Source organism: Homarus americanus, unplaced genomic scaffold (assembly GCF_018991925.1).
Source record: "Homarus americanus isolate GMGI-L3 unplaced genomic scaffold, GMGI_Hamer_2.0 scaffold48228, whole genome shotgun sequence".
NCBI classification, from domain to species: Eukaryota; Metazoa; Arthropoda; class Malacostraca; order Decapoda; family Nephropidae; genus Homarus; species Homarus americanus.
The window spans coordinates 222501-228779 of NW_024715945.1; the positions used below are offsets into that span (position 1 = coordinate 222501).

The following is a 6279-nucleotide window of genomic DNA, read 5'->3' on the forward strand; positions in this document are numbered from 1 at the left end:
GCATTGCCAACGACCCAAATTGACCTAACAGTGTTGCCAATGATTCACATTGACCTAAGATTGTTGACCTTGTCTTAGATCGACGTAACAGCGGTTCCAATGCCCCATATTGACCTAGATTGACCTATCAGCGTTGCCAATGACCCATATTGACCTAGATTGACCTAATAGCGTTGCTAATGACCCATATTGACCTAGATTGACCTAACAGCGCTGCCAATGACCCACCTCTCCCGCTCAATTCTAGCAACCATATCTATCTCTGTTAAGGCGTAAGGTCCGCTGCACTTAACTACACGTGTGTTACTGTATGTGTCCCCGTCTAGCTCCTTACGAGGGACGTACAGTAGGTGTGCCTAGTGTGTGTGTGTGTGTGAACCCCGATAGTGACGCAGAGTGATGGAAACAAACGGGAGGTGACGCAGAGTGACAGAAAGTGACGTAGAGTGACGCAGAGTGACGGAAAGTGGCGCACAGTGATGGAAAATGACACAGAGTAACGGAAAGTGACGTAGAGTGACGGAGAGTGACGCAGTGATGGAAAGTGACGGAAAGTGAAGCAGAGTGACAGAAAGTGACGTAGAGTAATAAAAAGTGACGGAGAGTGACGTAGAGTGACGGAAAGTGACGCACAGTGATGGAAAATGACGGAGAGTAACGAAAAGGGACACAGATTGACGGAAAGTGACACATTGACGGGGTGCGATTGAAACACAGCTACTTTCAGAGCCAGATTGAAGGTGACAACAGACAGTGACCCCCCATTATGTACAGTACGTGTTGGTTGTGTAAACACTAACGCTCAAGTGACGCTCAAGTAGTGTTTGTGTACTCATGAGACGCCTTCAGAGTGTGTTGATGTGTTTGAACCTTCAGCGGCCTGTAAACACGTTACTTATTCATCGTTGTTGGGTTTTCTAAATGGCGATAACACAGTGAAGGTTCATTAAGTGATATTGTGATAGAAAAGCATTGAATTCCCACATTTATAGACAATTAGAATGTATTGAAGTGTCAGATTACGTTTAGAAACAAAAGAAGATCGTAAAAGTATAAGGAACTGAACCACAGACACAGGTGGCTAAACAAAAAAGATAAATGGAAGTGTGTGGAAGGTTTTCAAGAGGTTTTGATCCCTTGTTCTGTGCGGAGATAGAGATCCGACTCCGATAGTTTGAAGTTGGGTGCTTCCTGACCTCTCGTGGAGCTGGTGATCCGATCCCTTATGCTTGTAACCTGTAGCTTGGTTCTTGTGCTCGGTAGAAAATACAGTAATAAACTGCTGAAATTTAATTACGGTAAAAATCTTGCTTACAGATGAAATTCCTAAAAAAAAAGTAAAATGAACAGTTATGATAGATGTTACCGTATATCAGATCAACGTCACCTCGGCAAACCATGACGTCAACTAAATGATGACGTCACCAGAGAAGATAACATCCCGACAACAAACCATGACGTCAACTAAATGATGACGTCACCAGAGAAGATAACATCCCGACAACAAACCATGACGTCACCTGAGATTCAAAGCAGATGAAATGGCAGTGTGTGCGTATATACCATGAATGAGAGACAAGAGACATGCGTAAGAGACAAGAGAGACGTGTGGTGCAGCCATGTCCTTGAAGTAAAGATTAAGAGTATACGAATATTCACTAATATTATTGTTCGGTGTTTCCATATAAACGAAGCAGATCTATAAATATATATATATGAATACTATATCTTTTGATTGTTATATTGCCTTCCTAACCCTCCCCCCTCCCTCCCTCCTATCTCCCCTCCCTCTCTCCCCTCTCCCTCTCCCTCTCTTCTCCCTCTCATAGTACCTAACCTAACCTAACCTAACCTAACAGTTCAGTATTTTTCCACGAGTCCCACAGGAGTGTTAAAGGTCACCTGTTTGTTTTGGTTAGGTCATGTTTTTTGTGTGTGTATGAATATTGTGTATTAACATTATATTGCTGTGGACTCAGGTAGGGTTGGTGACACGTGAAGTGGTATGGAGAATGTTGATCTCTCTCTCTCTCTCTCTCTCTCTCTCTCTCTCTCTCTCTCTCTCTCTCTCTCTCTCTCTCTCTCTCATCATGATCCCATCTTCACCAGTCCTGACCACCTGTCCCCCCCTCCCTCCCCCTCCCTCCCCCTCCCCAGCTCCTGTGTACATATCCGGCCTATCCTCCCTCCCTTCCTTTTGCCTCCCTCCCTCCGTCCCTCCCTCCAGACTCCCCTTCCATTCCTTCCCTTCTTTCTCCTCTTACCTTCTTTGTATATAAACCCCAGCTTTCTTTTTGTTTTCTTCTTCCTCTTCCTCTTCTTCTTCCTCGTCGTATTTCTCCTCCTCCTCCTCCTCCTCTTCCTCCTTCCACCCTGTTTATAACCCTAATCCCCTCGCTCTCCATTGTATTAACCATCTCCTTCTCCCTCTTTCCTCCTCCCTTCCCTGTATATAGCCTCAAGCATCTCCTCCCCTCTTCTAAGGGTTTACTCCCCTACCTCCTCCTCCTTCCCTCCCCCTCTTCCCTTACTCCCTCCCCTTCTCCCTTACCCCCCTCCCCTCTCTTCCTTCTCCCTCCCCCCCCTCTCTCCTTACCTCCCTCCCCCTCTCTCCCTTACCTCCTCCCCTCTCTTCCTTACCTCCCTCCCCTCTCTTCCTTACCTCCTCCCTTCTCCCTCTCTTCCTCATGTATATAACCCCAACACCTCTTCCCCTCTATCTCCTTCCTCCACTTCCTCCCCTTGCCTTTTCTTCCTTCTTCTTTCCTCCGCCTCCACCTCCCCCCTCCCTCCTTGTACATAGCCCTAGCACCCTCTTCCCTCAGGCTACTGGAGGTAGTCCTGGGCTACCTTGACTATATCATAATAGCTTGTTTAGCCTCAGAACTAGGGGGTGGCCTCCTCCCCTTCAGCAGAAATAAAGAAATGGATATTGATTCTTCTTTAATATCCTATTTTTTTGTCTTTTATTGATGACGTCAACTGAGAGGAACATAATATAATATAGATGATATAATAAAGGGCATCTAAAGTATGGTATATAGGCCTATAATACACATACGGCTCTATTACCCTCATGTATCCTGGGAAAAAAAAAGACCATCTTGTTCATCCTGGGAAAAGAAAGAATTTGTGTAAGTGTTTACACGAAAAGGGTTTTTTTTCTAGTACACTCTTAAGGGGAAAAAAGGCTCCATGTGGATTTTTTTTAACGCCTGTGTGTACTATATACTATGAAAAAAAAAAGTTCCAGAGATAACTTGACTAATACATCCTAGGAAAAAAAGGTCTCCAAAAATTACTTAGGTATTATATATCCTAGAAAAAATAGTTCCAGGAATCACTTGGGTAAAACATCCTAGGAAAAGAAATTCTAAAGTCCAAATTGGTAAGTGGTTCCAGAGTTTTCCAGAAGTTCCAGGACGCACATACAGACATACAGACATCTTCCAGGGTTATTTTGGTCTTTGGTTTATAATAAAGATCATTTCCAACAGGAAGAGTACAACAGGTGGGACAGGTGTGTGTGTGTGATGACCCTCCGTGACACCTGTTGGTCATTACCGGACAGGTGTTGATGACTTTATTGAACGAGTATATGTATTAGTTGTTGAAGCGTAGTGATATATTATAATAACATCAACATCTTCAACATACAATACACATCAACATCAATATACACTGAATTTAATATACAATAATATACACGAGTTCCTATAGCCGCAGGCAGTTAAGATATACACAAACAAGATCCTATACAGAGTCATGCTTATCTGTATTTCTTTAACAAATTATGTATACCAACAAACAAATGACACATAATGTATATTCTGTATACCTTCAATATACCTTTAACTCGTCGAAATGTATCTCCGAAGCACTGAACTAAATTACCAAATCGGCGTCTCGACCAATCAGAGGGCTAGAACAGGTAAACAGCTTCTGAATACTCGTTCGCTAATTACCTTGTTCGCCAGATCTGTCTTGGTCATTGGCTGGGGGTAAGTAAGGACGTCGTCAAGGCCCACAGTATATAAGAGGTGTTACCCGCCCTAACACTCCAGTCCCGTCGGCACTAGAGGTAAGGCGTGTCGACTGGTATTGATACATACGTTGATGTTACAATGTATTAATGTACTTCAAAGCGTATAATAGTTAAGTAGATGTACACCATTCAATCATACGAGCAGACAGGAGGGACGGAGTGGACAGAGGGAGGGAGGGAGGGGTAGAGAGAGGACGGGAATAAAAGAGCCAAGGAGGGAGGGACAGAGGAAAGCAGGAAGGAGAGACAGTCGACAGACGGAAGGAGGGAACGGGAAGGAAGGGAAGGAGATACACCTTTTCTCAACATGTATTAGAGAAAGGAGCCCCCCCCCCTCCCTCCGGCTTACTTGTCCCAGGGGAAGCTTAAGCCCAGGTCACATTAAGTAAAGGAAAGCGAGCATCCGGACGCCGCCACTGAGCAGGAAGCAGTTCACTTTCTCCCCGCCAGCTAAGACACTCGGGGAAAATACCTGTCCGCGTCTCCCCACTCTACCCCCCGACCCGCCCCTACTCTGCCCCCGACCCGCCCCTACTCTGCCCCCGACCCGCCCCTATCAGCCCCCCTTCTTGTCCTCTTGGGGACTATACCGGGGTCAGGGAGAGGTTTAAGTGATGGGTGATGGGGTGGCTTTAGTGTGGGATGGGTATGGGTTATTGGGGTATGTGATGGGTAGAGGGATAGAATGGGTAAGGGAGTGGAATGGGTGATGGGTAGGACTTCTAGTGAGTGGTGATGGAATGGACGATGAGGTTATATATGTAATGGGATGGGTGATGGGTAGGACTGATAGTGAGGGGTGATGGAATGAGCGACGAGGTAATGTATGTGATGAGGTGAAGGGGTGGGATCGGCCCATACTGGACAGTCCCATTTACACCCAACCCTATCGCTCATATATCCACCCAACCTATGTTTGAAGCTATCCAGCGTATTCGAGTTTATGATGATGTTTGGTAACTTGTTCCACTCGTCCACTACTCTATTTCCAAACCAATGTTTACCTATTTCGCGCCTAAATGTAAATTTGTCTAATTTAAAACCATCGTTACGAGTTCGCTCCTGGTTGGATAGTTTGAGTACCTTAGTTATATCACCTTTGGTTAACCCTGACTTCCATTTATACACCTCAATCATATCGCCCCTCGCTCTACGTATCTCGACGGAGTGCAAATTAAGATGCTTAAACCTGTCTCTATACTTAAGGTTCATAATGCCCGGGATTAGTCTTTTCATTCTCCTCTGAATTCCTTCTAGGGACTCTATATCCATTCTGTAATTCGGTGACCAGAACTGAACTGCGTAATCCAAGTGAGGTCTCACAAGCGCAAGATATAGTATAACCTCGCTAGTCTTGTAACTAACACTCCTTTGTATGAACCCAAGCACTTGTTAGCCTCGTTTCGAGCAAATACACATTGTTAATTTGGTTTAAGATTCCTACTTATCATTACTCCTAAGTCTTTCTCAGTCGGATTTCTCTATAACAATGTTGTTCATCTGATATCTGGTTTCTCTGTTTACATCTCCTAGACTAAGTAATTTACATTTATCCACATAATATTTCATCTGCCATTTTGTAAACCATGTGAAAAAATTGGTTTAGATCTTCCTGTAATTTTGCGGAGTCCTCGTCAGATTTAATTACACTCCCTATTTTAGTGTCGTCAGCAAATTTACTTGTGTTGCTATCTACGCCTATATCTACGTCGATTATGTATATAATAAATAATAATGGTCCAAGTACTGAGCCTTGGTGTACTCCACTAGTGACGTTATCCCCATCGAAATTAGAGCCGTTATGCTTACTCGCTATTTCCTGTCCTGTCATCACACCCTAATCCATTTTAGAATCTCTCTTCCAGTGCCACGAGCCTCCACTTTTCGTATTAGTCTTTTGTGGGGGACTCTGTCGAAGACTTTATTATACTCGAGATATACCACATCATAATCGTGCCCCTCATCCACTGAATGAGGTCAGTTAAGAACGAGTTAGAACAGATAAGGACAAGTCAGATCAGCTAAGGACGAGTCAGATCAGCTAAGGACGAGTCAGATCAGCTAAGGACGAGTCAGATCAGGTAAGGACGAGTCAGATCAGCTAAGGACGAGTCAGGTCAGTTAAGGACGAGTCAGTTCGGTTAAGGACGAGTCAGATCAGTTAAGGACGAGTCAGTTCAGCTAAGAATGTTCAGCACAAAGAAGATCAAACCGACCGTAAACATAACCTAATC

General features: G+C 44.3%; 1 protein-coding gene across 1 annotated transcript in view; it reads left to right on the forward strand.

The window, feature by feature from the left end:
- LOC121857989 (lachesin-like) overlaps nt 1-2065 on the forward strand; it is a 92852-nt gene extending 90787 nt beyond the window's left edge. Inside the window, exon 10 of the mRNA XM_042354221.1 lies at nt 1-2065. This exon is cut by the window's left edge and continues 595 nt beyond it. The gene's annotated coding sequence lies outside the window, so the exon portion shown is untranslated.
- The last annotated feature ends 4214 nt before the right edge of the window (nt 2066-6279 follow it).